Below are 19,403 nucleotides of genomic sequence, written 5' to 3' on the forward strand. Positions count from 1 at the left end.
GTGAGTAGGTGTGATTAGTGGTTGCTTTCAGCTGGGGAAGGGTGCTCAGGGGGAGGGGGATGGCAGTGAGAGGGGTCAGGGCTTCCTTCTGAGGCGATGAAAAGGTTCTAAAATGGACTGTGGTGACGCTGCATTATTTTGTGAATATGCTAAGTACCGCTGAGTCATGCACTTTAAACGGGCAAGTTTGACGATGTGTGTATTATCTCTCAGGAAAAAATAAAATAAAATAAGCAACACCCTGAGTCACAAGGAACAGGATGGGCCCAGGGGCCACTCCTGGGAAAGGGGCTTGACTTCATAAAAAAGAAAAGTTGCAAAAGCAAAAATAGAAAAGCCTGAAAATAAACGAGCTGAATGAGTAATATATTCAGTTCAAGACCCCAGGGTAAAGAAGGAAACTCAAGTAGGAAGATGGGCATAAAACTACAAAAGCAGAAATTACTGATAAAAAACAAAACGGTAAACAATAAAACCAAATCTTGTTCTCTGACCAAACTACTAAAAATAGAAAAACTCCAGGAAGTCTAATCATCAGAAAGAGAGAAGAGAGCGAGAAAATAACCTTAGGAACAGAAAAGGAAGTAACAAACAGCAACAGTAGAGATTGCAAATAACATAGAGAATACGATGAATAAATTTATTGCAGGACTTACAAGCAGAGTTCCATCAAATTTTTTTCACCTATGGACGGAAGGAACGTCACTATGGGCGCTTAGAATACACTGTTGTGCAGATGAATGTTAAAATAGAGTAAGGGATGTAAATTTGTGATTTCCACATTGGGCAGCTGCCCAAGCGCCCACCTTAGAGAGAATCCTGATTATAAGTGCCATTTTAACAACAAATTAAAATGTTCGCTGACAAAAAATTAGGTATCTGTTCTTCCAAAGTGGTGCAAACCAGCTGAATCCCACCACGGGTTCGATCCCCAGTCAGGGCACATATAAGAACCAACCAATGAAAGCACAGATAAGGACGACAACAAATCAATGTGTCTTTCTCTTTCTCTCTGCCTCTCTCTTCCTCTCTCATTAAAATAATAGATAAAAAATTTTAAAAAGCATTGATGAGGATGTGAAGAAACTGGAACCTTCATATATTCCTAGCCGGAACGTAAAATAGTATAGCCACTTTAGAAAAAAGTTTGGCTGTTCTCCAGAAAGCTAAAACATTGAATTACCATATGACCCAGTTAATTCCACTTCTAGGTATATGCCCAAAAGAATTGAAAACAGGTGTTCAAACAAAAACTTGTACATGAATGTTCATAGCATCACTACTCACAATAACCAATAGATGGAAACAACCCAAATGTTCATCAACAGATGAACAGATAAACAAAATATGGCATACTATTCAATCATAGAAAGGAATGAAATACTGACACATTCTACGACATGAAGGGGCCTCAGAAACCTTGTGCTAAGTGAAAGAAACCAGACACGAAAGGCCACACACTGTACAATTCCATTTATATGAAATATGCAGAGTTGGCAAATTTAAAGAAACAAAAAGCAGATTAGTGGTTGCCAGGAGCTGGGATGAATGGGAACGGGGGCGTGACTCCATAATGAGTATGAGGGTTCCTTGTGGAGTGATGAACGCGTCCTGGAATTAGATACTGGTGACGGCTGCACAACATTGGGGATGTACCTAATGACAACTGTACAATTTTAAATGGCTGAAATGGTACATTTTATGCTATGTGTATTTTATGACAATAAAAAAGGTTTTGTTTTGTTTTCTTTTCTTTTTTTAAGATTTTATTTATTCATTTGAGAGAGGAGAGAGAGAGAGAGAGAGAGAGAGAGAGAGGAGGGAGACACAAGGGGGAGGAGCAGGAAGCATCAACTCCCATATGTGCCTTGACCAGGCAAGCCCAGGGCTTTGAACCAGCGACCTCAGCGTTCCAGGTGGATGCTTCATCCACTGCACCACGACAGGTCACGCTAAAAAAATGTTTTAAAGTATCATATGCTGTGACCAAGTGAGGTTTATTCCCTGGATGCAAATCTAGTTCAGTATCCAAAATTCTGATCAACAAGCTAAAAAAGAAAAAGCATATAATCACATCAATTGATGCAGAAAAGCATTTGACAATACTCCACACTGATTCCTGATAAAAAGTTCTCAGAAAACTAGGGATAGAAGGTAACTTCAACTTGATAAATAAAACTTACAAATAGTCTGACCTGTGGTGGCGCAGTGAATAAAGTGTCAACCTGGAATGCTGAGGTCACCAGTTCAAAACCCAGGGCTTGCCTGGTCAAGGCATATATGGGAGTGGATGATTCCTGGTCCTCCCCCCTTCTCTCTCTCTCTCTTTTCTCTCTCTCCTCTCTCTAATATGAATAAATAAAATCCTTTAAAAGAAACCTATAAAAATGTACAGTTTACATTATACTTGTTCATGAAAAACTGACTGCTTTCCTGCTAAGAGCAGGAACAAGGCAAGAAGTCTGCTCTCGTCACCTTACTCAACATAGTACTGAAAAGCCCAGCCAGAGCAACATGGCAAAGCAATGGAACGAAATAAAAGGGATCTTGATTGAAAAAAAAGGAATAAGACTGTCCTTATTTGCAGGCAACATGAATATCTATATTTTAAAAAATCTATAAAACAGCCCTAGTTGGGTAGTTCCATTGGCTAGAGCATTGTCCCATGTGCCAGGGTTACAGGTTCGATCCTGGGTCAGGACACATACAACAATCAACCAATACGTGCATAAATGGGCGAAACAACAATTCTCTCTCTCTCTGAAATCAATTTTTAAAAATCTATCAAATAATTCATAGAACTAATCATTTCAACAGCATCACAGGATATAAGATAAATGCATAAAATCACTGTATTTCTCTATATTAGCAATGAATACATGGACATTTTTTAAATACCATTTATAATCAGCCAAAAAATGAAATACTCAGGTATAAATCTAATAAAACATGTATAGGACTTGTATACTGAAAACTATAAAACACCGATGAAAAAAATACAAGCCCTGGCCAGGTTGCTCAGTGGATAGAGAATCGTCCCCGTGCACTGAGGGCACAGGTTTGATCCAAATCAGGGCACATATGAGAAGCAACCAATAAATGCACAACTAAATGGAACGAGTTGATGCTTCTTTCTCTCCCTCTCCCTCCCTCTCTCCCTCAAATCAATGGAAAAATTAAAAAAAAAGAAATACAAGAAAATCTAAATAAATGGAGAGACTTTCTGTGTTCATGAATTAGGACACTCAACATAGAAAAGATGCCAGTTCTCCCCAAATTCCTGTACTGGTTTAATGCAATTCCTATCAAAATATCAACAATATTTTTATAACTATAGGCTAGCTTACCTTAACATTTACATAGGAAAGAAAAGGAACTAGAATAGCTAAATTAATTAGGAAAAAAAGAAGAATAAAGTAGAAAACAATCAGTCTACCTGATTTCATGATTTATTATATAGCTATAGCAATCCAGACTGGATGACATTTGCAGAGGCATAGACATAGATCAATGAACAGAATAGAGAATCCAGAAACAGACCTATACAAATATACACAACGGATATTTGACAAGGATGCAAAAAGTAAGTCAATGGAGGAAGGAGAGTCTTTTCATCAACTAGTACTGGATCAATTAAACATCCATAAGACAAAAAATAAACCTCAACCTGATATAAAATTAACTCAAAAGGGATTGTGGACTTAAACATAAAACATAAAGTTATAAAAACTTTTAGGAAAAGATGATAGGATAAAATCTTCAGGACCTGGGGCCAGGCAATGTGTTCTTAGACTTTAACACCAAAAGCGCCATAAAAGGAAAAATGGGTCGGTAGAACTTCATCAAGAAGTAAAATTTTGCTCTGTGACATACCTTATTTAGAGGATGAAAAGTCAAGCCACAGACTGGGAGAACATATTTGTAAACCACACATCTGACAAAGGATTAGTATCTCAAAACTCAATTGCGAAAAAGCAAATGATCCAATTACAAAATGAGGAAAATACACTAATGGACATTTCACTGAAGAAGATATACAAATGACAAAAAAAAAACCCGTGAATATTAACAGTCATTAGAGATGTAAATTAAAACTGCAATAAGATATCACTACACACCTATCACAATAGCTAAAATTAAAAAAAAGTGACAACGTCAAATGCTGGCAGGATATGGAAAAACTGAGGTATTGCTGGTGGAATGTAAAACAGTACAGCCATTCTGAAAACCAGTCTGGCAGTTTCTTGGAAAACTAAACATGCAACTTCCACATGACTCAGCATTTGCATTCCTAGGCATTTATACCAGTGAAATAAAAACTTAATGTCACACACAAAGACCTGTACATAAACGTTTATAGTAACTTTAACTGTAATGGGCGATAACCAGAAACAACCAAGATGATCTTCAATGGGCTAAACAAACGGTTAAACAAACTATGGTAATATTCAGTAATAAAAGGGAATGAACTATGAACTATTGATACACACACCAACTTGGATGAATCTCTGGAGAATTATTCTGAGAGAAAAATAAAAAGCCAATTCAAAAGGTATGATCCCATTTATAGAACATTCTTGAGATGACAAAATTATAGAAATGAAAAACATATTCGTGGTTGTCAGGGGTGAAGAAGGGGAAGAAGGGAGGTGTGGCTGTGTGAGGCCACACAGGAGTCTTTGGTGATGGGAAAGTCCTGTATCTCGACTGTGTCAATGTCAGCATCTTGGTTGTAACACAATATCATAGTTTTGTCCCCATTGGGGACACTCTGTAAAGGATACATGGAATCTCTCTGCATGCTTTCTTAGAACAGCATGTGAATTCACAATGATCTCATAATAAAAAGGTTTTTAAAAACAAGATGGAACACAGAGAAAATGGTGCTTAGAGGGACATTTATAACTTTAAATGTCTATATGACAAAAGAAAATATCACATCAATAACCTGTGCTTCTGCCTTAGGAAACTAGAAGAAGAGTAAGCTACACCCAAAGCCAGCATGAGAAATAATAAAGACTAGGCGGGCTCTCTCTGCAGCTGCCCAAGCCTTTCTCCCTCTCAGGCTTTTGCATCTTTGCTTTTCTCTCTTACACTCGACGTGTTCTTATGAGACTTGCAACCAGGACAGCAAGGGGCAGTGGCAGCTCATCCCGGGTTCGCCCCCTGAACCTGTCTCCAAGGCCCCCTTTTCTCTGACTCTCCACTGAGCTGACAGCAGCCCCGCCTCGGTTCAGTTCTTTCCCATAACATGTCAGGAGCCAAAGCGGCCCCGCCCAGGCTCTCTCCTGCTGCTCCTTCTACCCTAAGCCCTTCCTCGTTTCACTGTCCCCAGCTTTAATAAATGCACTCTCAAAATAAAAAAAAAAGGCTCTGGCCGGTTGGCTCAGTGGTAGAGCATTGGCCTGGCGTGCAGGAGTCTCGGGTTTGATTCCCGTCCAGGGCACACAGGAGAAGCGCCCATCTGCTTCTCCACCCCTCCCCCTCTCCTTCCTCTCTGTCTCTCTCTTCCCCTCCCGCAGCCAAGGCTCCATTGGAGCAAAGATGGCCGCTCGCTGAGAATGGCTCCATGGCCTCTGCCTCAGGCGCTAAGGATGGCTCTGGATGCAACAGAGCGACGCCCCAGATGGGCAGAGCATCGCCCCCTGGTGGGCATGCTGGGTGGATCCTGGTTGGGCGCATGCGGGAGTTTGTCTGACTGCCTCCCCGTTTCCAGCTTCGGAAAAACACACACACACACACACACACACACACACACACACACAAAATAATAATAATAAAGATTAAACCTGAAATCAATGAAATAGACAAACAATAGAGAAAATTAAAAACCTAAAAGTTGATTCTTTAAAAAGAATGATAGAATTCACTAACCTTCAGCTAGATTGACCACGAGAAAAAGAGAAGACACAGCCTGACCTGTGGTGGCGCTGCGGTCGCCGGTCCGCGCTCCCCGGTCAGGGCACGAGGAGAAGCAGTCAATGCACAATTAAGTGGAGCAACAAGTTGATGCTTTTCTCTCTCTCAAAAAAAGAAAAGACACAAATTACCAAAACCAGGAATGAAAGAGGAGATATCACTACCCATACTACAGAAATTAAAAGGGTTTAAAAGGGATTGTATGAACAACCTTATGTGCACACAATTAGACAACTTAGATGAGATTATCAAAGTTAACTCAATAAACAACAGGAAATCTGAATACACCTATAGCAAGAAATTGAGATACTAATTTGAAATCTCCAGAAGAATAGCTCAAGTCTTGGTGGCTTCACTGGTAAACTGGTGAATTCTATTAAATATTCAAAGAAGAAATATTACCAATCCTTCACAAACTCTTTCAGAAAACAGAGGAAGATAGAACACTGCCCAATTAATTCTGTGAGGCTAGCATTACCCCATAACAATACCAGACAAAGCCATCATCAGAAAAGAAAACTAAGCCTTGGCTGGTTGGCTCACTGGTAGAGTGATAGCCAGCGTATGTATGTCCTCCATTGGATTTTCTGTCAGGACACAGAGGAGAGACGCCCACCCGCTTCTCTACCCCTCCCCCTCTGGCTTCTCTCTCTCTCTCTCTCTCTCTCTCTCTCTCTCTCTCTCTCTCTCTCTCTCTCCTTCTCACCTCCTGCAGCCACAACTAGATTCCGGCAAGTTGGTCCTGGGCGCTTAAGGTGGCTCCACAGCCGCTGCCTCATGCGCTAGAAAAAATATGGCTCCGTTTGAAACGGAGCAAGGGCCCTGGATGGGCAGAGCATCGCCCCCTAGTGGGCTTGTAGGGTGGATCCCGGTCGGGGCGCATGCGTGAGTCTGTCTTTGCCCCTCCCCTCTTCTCACTAAATAAAAAAACCCCTAAAATTCAATATCCTTTTCATTAACATAAATGCGAAAATCTTTAACAAAATATAAACCGACTGAATTAAGCAACATATAAAAAGGATCATACACCATGACTAAGTGGAATTTTTGCTGGGAATACAAAGTTGATAAAACATCCAAAAATCCATTATAGCAATACGCTGTGTTTAAGATGAATAAATGACAAACAATACATGTTCATCTCAATAGATGCAGAAAAAACATTTCACAAAATCCATCACCTATACACGATAAAAACTCGCACCAAACAAGGAATTGAAGGGAGCTTCCTCAACCTAAAAATGAGATCCGTGGGGCCAACAGCTAACATCACACTTAATGGTGTCTACTATTGCTATTTCTATTCAGTGTGGGTTTGGAGGTTCTACCCAGTATTATAAAGGAAAAGAAAAAAGTTAAAGGTAGCCAAATTGGAAAGAAAGATGCAAAACTATTTTTATTTGCAGATGATATGGACCTATCATCTGACCTGTGGTGACGGTCATATCATAGGGATATGACCCTATCATCTGCAAATAAAGAAAATCCCAAGGAATTCACCAAAATAATTATAACCAATAAATGAGTTTATCAAGGCCACATAATATAAAATCAATATATGAAAATCAACTAAATTTTTAGAAACAAAAAAAACAATCCCAAAAGGAAATTAAGAAAACAGTTCTATCCACAATAGCCTCAAAAAGAACTAAATAGGAATAAATTTTAACAAAAGAAGTATAAGACTTGTCCACTGAAAACTAACGAAACATTACTGTGAGAAATTAAAGAAAATCTAAAATGAATGGAGAGACATTTTATATTTACAAATTGGAAGAATCAATATTGTCAAGATAGTAATTCCCTCCAAACTGGATCTATGAGTTTATTTATTTGTTCACATTTCCTTGTTTATTTATTTTCTTTTTTTCTCTTTGGAAGGAAAGAGCACTGCAAGGTCCCTTCCCAGGCTGGGAGGGACCAAAATGCCATCACCATAGTAGGGACTGGAGCAGCTACAAATACTGAGGCAAATGCACAGGCCTAATACTTGCTGCAAAAAAAAAAAAAAAAAAAAGGCCGTCTTCCATGACAGATCCGTGAGGTTTCTGTGTCTGCTCCGGGTGAAAGCGTGCTGTCCTGCAGGCCCACAGGCCTCCTGTTCTAGTTCTTGGCAGGGGCGGGGGAGGGGGCCCAGAGGGGCTCAGCTGGACAGAGGGCCTTCTCCACAGCTGGGGTGGGCTGTACACTCAAGTGTGAAGTGGGGCTGCACAGGCCTGGCCCCACCCTGCCCTGAAGACCTAGCCGGGCCACCCTTCCCCGCTGAACCTCTGAGCTGGGGACAGGGGGTGCTTGCTGGCTTGGCCCCACCGATCTCATTTCTCAGACAGTCCGTGGATTGACATTGGTTCCTTTAGTAAAAAAAAAAAAAAATTAAATAATAAAAATAAAGCATGCCACGACCGTTATGACCAAGGCCTGGTGGTTGAAGGGAAGGCCCCGGCTAGCTAGGGTGGCCTTCCCACTGGAGGCGGGCAAAGCGGACCAGCGCTGGGGACCTGGGCGGGGCCCCAGTTGCTCCCTGCCACCCACCCCGCAGGACCTGCAGCTGTCAGGCCTGGACATGCCTGTTTTGTTGGATGTTAAGTCCAGGTCAGGGCGGAGAGGGCAGGAAGGGGAAAACAAGCTCCCATGACATGGTCTTGTGTAAAATGTGGCAGTGACGCACACTCAGGGCTAAGATATGGGTGGGCAGTTGGGTGGGGGTAGCGGCAACAATGTTGCGTAAAAATGTCCAAGTTCCCATAACAAAGAGGGCTGTCACGAGTGTCTGGGCTTTTCCAGCCCAGGGGTGAAAGCCGCCTGGGCCGCCTGGGCCGGAGGAGTGGGTGGCAGGGTCTTCATTTGGTTTCCTGGTGCTGCCGGTCCATGCCCCCTGGAGTGTCTTACCTCCCATGGTGCATGGTGTTGGTTGGGATGGACATGGATGAAGCTAGGGCGGTGGCAGGACTGCCCAAGGTGAACTGGCACTGGAGCTGCCACTACTGCTGCCCTGAGTGCCTGAGGACCCTAGAGGAATCAGACTGTGGCCCACAGTGGAGCGACTGACCAGGGGTAATACTGCCCAGGTCCCCGACAGTCAGCACCCCAGCTGCAGCCATCCCGCCGCTGAGGTTGCAGGTGCTGCCCCTGTTCCCCACGTTCCCCAAGGGGGAAGTGTAGTGGAAACCAGGTGGGGGAGAGGGCGTCACGCCTGTGTATCTGAAGAAGGGCTTTTTCAGACGCAATACGTTACTTGATTTGGAACCTATCTGGTCTACCTGGGCCACAGTACTGATGTCCTAGCTCTGTCTTCTGTTGGCAATAGCAGACACGTCCCTGAGAATATGTCCCCAGCCTTGGCAAACAGTGGTGACTAGAACAGGCACCAAACCTGGTACCAGTGGGTCAGGGCCTCCCCAGAGTCATCAACAGCCACACAGTCATATGGAGCCAATGAACGCGATGTCAAACCAGAAAGCCAAATTGAACCTGACCGAATGCAGCATGTGTAATTTAAATGGGATAAAAATTCCTATCCCATTCAAACCCCCTTCTTTGGCTTCTAAGAAGTTCATCATACACTTGACAGACTCGGCCATCAGGATCCGAATGTCAAAGGTGTCCATTATAAGCCCTGGCCAGATAGCTCGATTGGTTAGAGCGTCCTCTGGCAGCGCAGAGGTTGACAGTTCGATCCCCAGTCAGGGCACATACAGGAACAAATCCATGTTCCTGTCTCTTTGTCTCTCTCCCTTCCTCTCTTGCTAAAATCAATAAATTTTAAAGAAAAATGTCCACTACAGACTTCCAGAAATACTCGTCCACTTTGGTGCCTTAGGGCTGACAGGCCCACTCCATAGAAGGATGGCTAGAGCCAAAAGTGGGCCTCAGTGAACTGCTCCATGTAGAGCTGTTCATCTGTGAAGGCTTCGTGAAGTGGGCATCAGCAATGGGAGGGAAGATGTTTCTACCAGGACTTCCTGGCATGGAAGTGGCTCTCTATCTTGCGCTCACTAAAGAGCACGTACGTAGCCCATGGGCTTCGAGATGATGATGTTCACCTGCTCAGGGAGCAAGACCTCCTGCCTTCCTCGGGATAATTATAATGCAGTTGGTGAGGATGTTACTCTTCACCAAGCCCTCGGTGTGCTGGACCATGGGTTGGCTTCCACTGGTAGATCTCCCTGAGGGTCCCAGAGCCACAGCCAGTAGCAAGAATGATCTTATCCTGGGAGTGCATGTGGTTCTGCATTCTCGCACGTCGGTAGGTGCCTGTCTGCACGTACTCCTGCATCGTGTTCTGCTGCTGGGTCAGGGAGCCATAAAACTGGAAATACTGCATCGCGAAGGACTCCTCAGTCCTCTCGCTGAACACCCCCCCCCCCCCTATGGCCCCTGCAGGTCTTCAGGACTTTGCAGAAGGAACAGAAATCACTGGGTGTGGCCAACTGGATAAGGACGCTGTTGCAACTCAGGGTGATGATGAAGGGCTGCTGGCCCACGCGGCTGCACTGTCTCGCGGGACACCAAGCACTTGAGCACACACACACACACGCGCGCGCGCGCGCGCACACACACACACACACACATCTTCATGGACACACACACACACACACACATCTTCATGGCTGCAGAGGGCGATGCCTGCCGGGCCGGGCAGTGCGCACCTCGAGGCGCGGCGCCCGCAGCTCCGCACGCCGCGGACCTCGCCGTTCGCGTTCCCTCCGTTCGGGAAGCGAAGGGCGCCAGGGAACCCCGACACCGCGGCGCGGGGCTCCGCGCCCGCCCGCCCGCCCGCAGCCCCCGCAGCGCCCGCGCCCGCCCCGCCGCCGCCGCTGCCATCTTAGATCCGGCTCCAGGCCCCGCGCCGCGCGGGGCCCAGCAGCCGTGGATCTATAAATTTAATGCGATCCCTACAAAACCCCAGCTCGCTTCCTTTCGGGGGAGACGCTGACGAGCTGAACCTACCATTTAGATGGACGTTCAGAGGACTTAGCATAGAAAACGAATATGGAAAGAAGAAAAGTTGGAGGATTTATATTACCCAATTTAAAATCTTGCTTTACTGCTCCTGGTCTGCCGCGGCTCTCCCGGATGTCCGCCCGCTCGGCCCCGTGATGCCGGTGGACCTCAGCGAGTGGTCCCGGCCCCGGAGCCCGCGGGAGGTGGACGAGCCTCCGCAGCACCCGCTGCAGGTCAAACGCGGGCGGAGGTCGACGAGCTGGGCAAAGTGCTGACCCCACCCAGGTTCAGAACTCGCCCACCAGGCCCTGGCTGGGCGCTCAGTTAGTTAGAGCGTCGTCCCTAAACGCCAAGGTTGAGGCTCTATCCCCAATCAGGGCACATACGAGAATCAACCAATGAATGTATAAATAAGTGGAACAACAAGTTGATGTATTTTTCCCCTCTCTTTCCCTTCTCTCCCTCTCTCTCTCGCTCTCTCTCTCGCTCTCTTGCTCCCTCTCTCTCTCTCTCCCCTCCCTCTCTCGCTCTCAAATTAAAAAAAAAAAAGAAAAAGAAAAAAAAAATGAACTGGCCTACCAGTATTACATGGGATATCCTTAATCCAGGTAAATTCTACACCTCGGTCTTGACAGATGCAGATGCTCCCAGCAGAAAGGACCCCAAATTTAGGGAATGGCACCATTTCCTGGTGGTCAACACGAAGGGCAATGACATCAGCAGTGGCACAGTCCTCTCCACTTATGTGGGCTCTGGGCCTCCTTAGGGCTCAGGCAGAGGGCTGGCCGGGTAACTCCACTAGAGGTAGTCGGGACGTGCCAAGGTTGCGGGTTTGAACCTCAGTCATGGAATGAAACATAAGAATCAACCAATGAATGCAAAAATAAGTGGAACAACAAATCGATGTGTTTTCTTTCTCTCTCTCTCTCTCTCTCTCAAAATTAATTTAAAAAAATTTTTTTAATCCTGGCCGGATGGTTCTGTTGGTTGGAGCATCATCCTGATATGCAAAGGATGCAGGTTCACTCCCCTGTCAGGGCACATACAGGAACAGGTCGATGTTTCTGTCTGTCTGTCTGTCTGTCTGTCTCTCCGGTTCGCTCCCCTGTCAGGGCACATACAGGAACAGGTCGATGTTTCTGTCTGTCTGTCTGTCTGTCTGTCTCTCCGGTTCACTCCCCTGTCGGGGCACATACAGGAACAGGTCGATGTTTCTGTCTGTCTGTCTGTCTCTCCGGTTCACTCCCCTGTCAGGGCACATACAGGAACAGGTCGATGTTTCTGTCTGTCTGTCCGTCTGTCTGTCTCTCCGGTTCGCTCCCCTGTCGGGGCACATACAGGAACAGGTCGATGTTTCTGTCTGTCTGTCTGTCTGTCTCTCCGGTTCACTCCCCTGTCGGGGCACATACAGGAACAGGTCGATGTTTCTGTCTGTCTGTCTGTCTGTCTGTCTCTCCGGTTCACTCCCCTGTCGGGGCACATACAGGAACAGGTCGATGTTTCTGTCTGTCTGTCTGTCTCTCCGGTTCACTCCCCTGTCAGGGCACATACAGGAACAGGTCGATGTTTCTGTCCGTCTGTCTGTCTGTCTGTCTCTCCGGTTCACTCCCCTGTCAGGGCACATACAGGAACAGGTCGATGTTTCTGTCTGTCTGTCTGTCTGTCTGTCTCTCCGGTTCACTCCCCTGTCAGGGCACATACAGGAACAGGTCGATGTTTCTGTCTGTCTGTCTGTCTGTCTGTCTCTCCGGTTCACTCCCCTGTCAGGGCACATACAGGAACAGGTCGATGTTTCTGTCTGTCTGTCTGTCTCTCCGGTTCACTCCCCTGTCAGGGCACATACAGGAACAGGTCGATGTTTCTGTCCGTCTGTCTGTCTCTCCGGTTCGCTCCCCTGTCAGGGCACATACAGGAACAGGTCGATGTTTCTGTCCGTCTGTCTGTCTCTCCGGTTCGCTCCCCTGTCAGGGCACATACAGGAACAGGTCGATGTTTCTGTCCGTCTGTCTGTCTCTCCGGTTCGCTCCCCTGTCGGGGCACATACAGGAACAGGTCGATGTTTCTGTCTGTCTGTCTGTCTGTCTCTCCGGTTCACTCCCCTGTCGGGGCACATACAGGAACAGGTCGATGTTTCTGTCTGTCTGTCTGTCTGTCTGTCTCTCCGGTTCGCTCCCCTGTCGGGGCACATACAGGAACAGGTCGATGTTTCTGTCCATCTGTCTGTCTCTCCGGTTCGCTCCCCTGTCAGGGCACATACAGGAACAGGTCGATGTTTCTATCTGTCTGTCTGTCTCTCCTTTTCTCTTCCTCTAAACAATCAATCAATAATTTTTTTTAATTAAAATAAGGGGAGGGGCACATGCCCTCACTGCTACACCTGGCTGGTTTACGAGCAGGACAGGCCGCTGAAGTGCGATGATCCTGTTCTCAGCAACTGATCTGGAAACCACTGTGGCAAATTCAAGGTGGCAACTTTCCACAAAAAAAGTACGAGCTGGTAACACTGGTTGGCATGTGTTACCAGGTGCAATGGGACAACTATGTGCCCAAATTCTATGAGCAGCTCTCTGGGAAGTGGGAGACAGACATCGACTTCGGAGCCCTAAACAGTGTTTGCAAGTTCAGTGGTGCATGTAGATTTCTCCTCTTCCATTTCTTTTTATTTATTGATTGATTTTTAGAGAGAAAGGGAGAAGGGGAGCATCAGCTCGGAGTTGCTTCATTTTAGTTGTTCATTGATTGCTTCTTGTACTTTCCCTAACCAGCAAGCCCGGGGTTTCCACCGGGCGGCCTCAGAGTTCCGGGTGGAGGCCCCACCTGCGGCGCCAGCGCAGGTCAAGCCCTGTTCCCATTTTCATAGGGATATCTGAGCACATAGTAGTTTAGGGTGGCTTTTCCTTCTGCCTATCCTGGTTTCTGTTTTGATCAAATTCGAACTCCATTTAGGGTGATATTTTGGTACTATGATGTGGTCATCAGATTGTTAATATAAGAATAATAACAAAGAACTTAAAGGAGAAAAAATTTAGGTAAGAACAGGTCTACAATAACAGTGCAGAGTATCAAAAAACTTTTAAGGGAGATAAAAAAGGAAAAGATTCATTGCCTTTTCTTCTGTGAGCCCAAGTCCAGAATTGTGCATGCTGACATATTCCAAGATGTGTTTTCACAGCCCTGTTTCTCACCAGAGGACCAGAAGCTGGTATGTCCACTACCCCCCAATATGGTACATCTCGGATCAGTTACTAGGTGTCAGTATCTTGCATCAAAGTGGTACAGCCACTTTGGGAAACAGGTTAGTATCTGACTCCTTTAAAGTAAGTACTGGAAAAAGCAACAGGGAAGTTGCTTTCCCGTTGAGGCACAGCTGTCTCTATGAGCTGCAGGGCTGGGTGAGAGGCTATCGGAAATCCAGGTCTGTGCCTGTTAAATTGATCACTCTTCATTTGTGTAAGAAAAGCTGGTCTGGAGTTGCTGAATGTTGTGTTCATTCTGCTGTTTGCTTGCAGTTGAATAGAAATAAAAACACTGTCTGGACAAAATAAATAAATAAAATCTTTAAAGCCACGGTAATCAAGACAATGCGGCATACAGATCAGTAGAAAAGAATTCAAGAAATCAATTTTTACATCTATGTCAATTGATTTTTTTAAAGGAGTCTCTATTTCATTAAAAATAAAGATCTGTTGATTTTAGAGAGAAGATATAGGGAAAAATGGGGGAGGGAGCATCAGGAAGCACAATTCTCAGTAGTTTCTCCTACGTGCCTGGACCAGAGTTTTGGACCCGTGACCTCAGCATTCCAGGTCAACACTTGATGCAATGCGCCACCACAGATAAGCACGAGATATTCATTTTTCACATCATGTAAATTTTAAGTATTTTCTCTTAACCTATCATTTCTTAAATCTGTAATCTTTGGCTGTAAGTTTTGAATTATGTATCAGATCTGACAACTTTTCCTTTATGACTTTGGGGTTGATATTGCCTTCCTCATCCTAATTACTAAAATAATCTACATCTTCTTTGTTCATAATTTGTCTCAATGAAATGAAATCTTTAATAAGATTTAAATAAAAGATCTTTTATCCCCAACTGGCTAGCCATTTGGACTAAAAAAAATGGTCTTTTAACTCACTGAGATAAAATGCTACCTATAGTATGCATTATTAAAATTGTATATCTGGTTATAGTTTGTTCCGATGGCTGATCTATTTCTGCATTACTACCACACTTCTTATATCATGGCTTTTTATGCTCTAAAATATGGTATGTGAACTCTCCCATCATAATTCCTTTTTTTTTTTTTTAAGATTTTATTTATTTGTTATAGAGAAGGGGGGGAGCAGGAAGCATCAACTCCCATATGTGCCTTGACCAGGCAAGCCCAGGGTTTTGAACCGGCAACCTCAGTATTTCCAGGTTGACGCTTTATCCACTGCGCCACCACAGGTCAGGCCATAATTCCTTTTTAAAGTTTACTATTCTTATGAATTTACTTTTCCCTATCTTTTATATCAGTTGAACAAGTTCTTTAAAAAGTCTTATTGAAATTTTTACTCAGATTGCACTGAATTTAGAGAAAAAAGGCAGTCATCTGTACATTTTGTATTCCCATCCAAGAATATTGCCTATTTTCTCATTATTCATATTTCCTGTTTTGTCCTTCAGCAAATGTTAGTTGGATTCATATACACCTTGCATATTCTTGTTAAATTTATACTTGGATAGTTTATACCCATTGCATTTTCTGATTTGTGTATTTGTGTGTGTATTGTAAATTAGTAAATTATTTAATAAACTGGTAATTGTTGTATGTTTATCTTGATTTCTGTCACCTCACTGAATTCTCTTAGCAGTTCAAGTTTTTCAGTTTGTGGGTTATATTTTTAGGTAGACAATCTTATAATTTGTAAATAATGTTCTGTTGCTTCCATTCCCAATATTATATCTCATCTAAGACCCAGAGAACCATGTGGTACAATTGAAGTGGCAGCTGACATTCTTGACTCGTTCTAGACCTTGAGAATACAGAAACCAAAAAATAACAAGAATTTGGGTGAAATGCAATTGATGACTGCTTCCCACCCTCTAGATTTCAGCCTAGTTTATTGATTTTAAATATTTTGTGTGTGTGACAGAGGCAGAGAGTCAGAGAGAGGGACAGATAGGGACAGACAGGAAGGGAGAGAGATGAGAAGCATCAATACTACATTGCAGCGTCTTAGTTGTTCATTGATTGCTTTCTTATATGTGCCTTGACCAGGGGCTATAGCAGAGCAAGTGACCCCTTGCTCAAGTCAGCGACCTTTGGGCTCAAGCCAGTGACTGTGGGGCCACGTCTATAATTCCACACTTAAAGCAGTGACCCTATGCTCAAGCTGGTGAGTGTGCACTCAAGCTGAATGAGCCCAGGCTCAAACCAGCGATGTCAGGGTTTTGAACCTGTGTCCTCTGAGTCCCAGGCTGATGCTCTATCCACTGCACTACCACCTGGCCAGGCAAGGGATATAATAATTTTGAACAATGAGTATGTCTCCTTTTTCACCCCTTTTTATTTCCTATTTTCTGGAACATTTTAAATATCAGAATTACCTATTCATTAAAATTTGGCAGAATGTGAAAACTCTTGCAAAAGTAATTTTCTAACCTTCTCAGTTTCTTGATTATCGACAGTTTAAGGGCACCTGCTTTGTTATAGGCAATTTAAAAATTTTTTATGGGCCCTGGCCAGTTGACTCAGTGGACAGAGTCAACCTGGTATATGGATGTCCCAGGTTTGATTCTCTGTCAGGGCATACAAGAGAAAGGACCATCTGCCTCTCTCTCCCCCCTTCCCCATTCTCTCCCTCTTCCCCTCCTGCAGCCAGTGGCTCAATTGGTTAGTGTTGCCCCAGGCACTGATGATAGCTCATTTGGTCCAAACATCAGCCTCAGGCACTAAAAATAGCTTGGATGATTTAAGCATTGGCCCCAGAACAGGGGATGTGGATTCCCAACAGCCATGTGGATCCCAGTCTGGGCACGTGTGGAAGTCTATCTCCCTTCCTCTTACTTAAAGTTTGTATTTCTAGAATAGCATCCATTTCACTGGAAGCTTCATATTTTTTCTTTTTTTTTTAATTTTATTTATTCATTTTTTTTAGAAAGGAGAGAGAGAGAGGAGAGAGATTGAGAGAGAGAAGGGGGGAGAAGCTGGAAGCATCAACTCCCATATGTGCCTTAACCAGGCAAGCCCAAGGTTTCGAACTAGCGACCTCAGCATTTTCAGGTCGACACTTTATCCACTGCGCCACCACAGGTCAGGCTTCATATTTTTTCAAATGGGATTTCAGAAATCTTATGAGAGCACAGCTATTTGCTCACTCTTATTTTAAGAAAAGTTTTTCCTCTGCAAAATACACACACACACTCATTGTGGGAGGTTACACACAGTGAAATAGTGAAGTGAGCTTTCTAGGTCCACCTGGATATCATCTGGATGCACAGCTGAAATGTCCTCATGCCACCCCATTTCTGTGAGGCTAACTTTGTAATTATCATCAAGTTGTACATAGCATTCTCTTACAGAAAGGGTAACTGCCTATGTTGAGGTTAAAGTGAAGCAGGAAGGAGTTACCAGGTTATTGCCAGTAGTGACTTCGGCTAGGATGGTAGCAGTGGAGGTGAGAATTGGTCAGATTCCGAAAATATCTTCCAATCTTCACGGGAGAGCTGATGGGATTTACATATGCAATGTGCTTTCATCAGCAACATCACATTACAAGCAGATTCCCAACTAGGTATGTAGACTAGTTTTATGAAAATAAGGCCATTGTTTTCTTATTTGTGTATTCTCATTTACACTAAGGATAGTGCTTTGCAATTTTGTTGACATTCAGGTGGATGTTTGAAGTAGACAAGAGACTTCTGGTTTCATTCTGACATTAATTAAAATAAATTACCGTATTTTTTGCTGTATAAGATGCCCCTGACCATAAGACACATCTAGGGTTTTAAGGAGGAAAATAAAGAAAAAAAATATTCTGAACCAAATGATGTGTTAAAATATTTAATAAAATACCATATTTTTCTCTCCAGAAGACGCACAGGCATTTTCCCCTCCACTTTTTTTGGGGAAAAAGTGCGTCTTATGGAGTGAAAAATACAGTAGTCATTTATTAAAGAGCTCTGGATCTTATGTGATTCCAGAATTTCTGGTAGAAGGTGCTTAGAAAACATATGGGGACATGTTAGATATAAAATTGCTTAAATTAGAACTTGGCTTTAGTTAAATGTGTTCCACGTGCTATAACGCAATCCTTCAAAGTCAACTAAGTATGTAACGTTAATATGCTTCCTCAAAACTTACACATTTATGTAACTCATAGCCACAGCTTTTGAACTTCTGCAAGGCGGTGGCCTCAATGCCCAAAGGAGCATGCTATTATGACTATGGCATCCAGTCCCACATTAGATGCAAATTTAAGAAACGTAAACTAGAGAGTCATATCAGACTACCAAAACTCAGTAAGATTGTGTTATCAGATAAACCTACTTTTCAACTCTCTGAACTTGTTTCTCAACACTGGGGAATTTTTAAAAACATCATCGCCTGGGCTCCACCCCAAGCCAATTAAATCTGAATCTCTGTAAGACATGTCTTTCTTTTTTAAAAGTTTCTCCAGCAATTCTGATCAGTCAGGGTTGAGAACCACTGCTCTAACTGAATCTTATGAAACAAAAAATAAGTTAAAGCTTAAAAGCACAGCACAGGGTAAGTGCAGGAGCAGGGAGAGCAAATGAAACCAAAGGGCACACCCTTTGCTTTAAAATGTCTTTTACCTCTTGAAAGATCCAAAGATTACTATTAAAAAAAATTACTAATGTTAGAATCTCCTAAAGCAGGGGTAGTCAACCTTTTTATACCTACCACCCACTTTGTATGTTAGTAGTACAATTTTCTAACCGCCCACCAGTTCCACAGTAATGGTGATTTATAAAGTAGGGAAGTAACTTTACTTTATAAAATTTATAAAGCAGAGTTACAGCAAGCATATAATAATTACTTACCAAGTACTTTATGTCGGATTTTCACTAAGTTGGGCAGAATAAGTCTTTATAAAACAACTTACTATAGTTAAATCTACCTTTATATTTATACTTTGGTTGCTCCGCTACCGCCTACCATGAAAGCTGGAACACCCACTAGTGGGTGGTAGGGACCAGGTTGACTACCCCTGTCCTAAAGTAAGGCCTGGAAAGGTTTGTTTTGCTGTTCTAGAATCACCTGGTGTAACAGGATTTTCCAACGGGAGTAGGCTGTTGGCAGTTCAGGTCTCAACCAACACAGAAACAATGGCAGGGTTTCACGAGGAACGGGTGAGTTCCTGTGTTCTAGTCCAGGAAGAGGAAGGTGTGTCCATGGAAACAACACTCAGGCTCTAAAGCAGTGTTTTTCAACTGCCAGTCCCCCAGAAATTTCGGGCCAGTCGGCAAGTTAACCAACCCTCCTGGGGTTTTTTATTGAAATTTGCTGGGTTGACATGGTTCACCAAACT

The 19,403-nt window shown here is 43.7% G+C and overlaps 1 protein-coding gene and 2 pseudogenes across 3 annotated transcripts in view; 1 reads left to right on the forward strand and 2 right to left on the reverse strand.

The window, feature by feature from the left end:
* Positions 1-11,052, reverse strand: part of ZFX (zinc finger protein X-linked) — an 80,877-nt gene extending 69,825 nt beyond the window's left edge. Inside the window, exons 1-2 of one of the 3 annotated variants that reach the window (XM_066250570.1) lie at positions 10,946-11,052; positions 5,875-6,023 (exon numbers count right to left, since the gene is read on the reverse strand). The gene's annotated coding sequence lies outside the window, so the exon portion shown is untranslated. The remainder of the gene's footprint in view (positions 1-5,874; positions 6,024-10,945) is intronic. The other 2 variants (XM_066250571.1, XM_066250578.1) reach the window with 2 other exon arrangements.
* LOC136317859 (histone-arginine methyltransferase CARM1-like) lies at positions 8,805-10,900 on the reverse strand (annotated as a pseudogene).
* Positions 11,019-14,380, forward strand: LOC136317860 (phosphatidylethanolamine-binding protein 1-like; annotated as a pseudogene).
* Positions 14,381-19,403: the final 5,023 nt, after the last annotated feature.

This window comes from Saccopteryx bilineata, chromosome X (genome assembly GCF_036850765.1).
Source record: "Saccopteryx bilineata isolate mSacBil1 chromosome X, mSacBil1_pri_phased_curated, whole genome shotgun sequence".
Taxonomy (NCBI): domain Eukaryota; kingdom Metazoa; phylum Chordata; class Mammalia; order Chiroptera; family Emballonuridae; genus Saccopteryx; species Saccopteryx bilineata.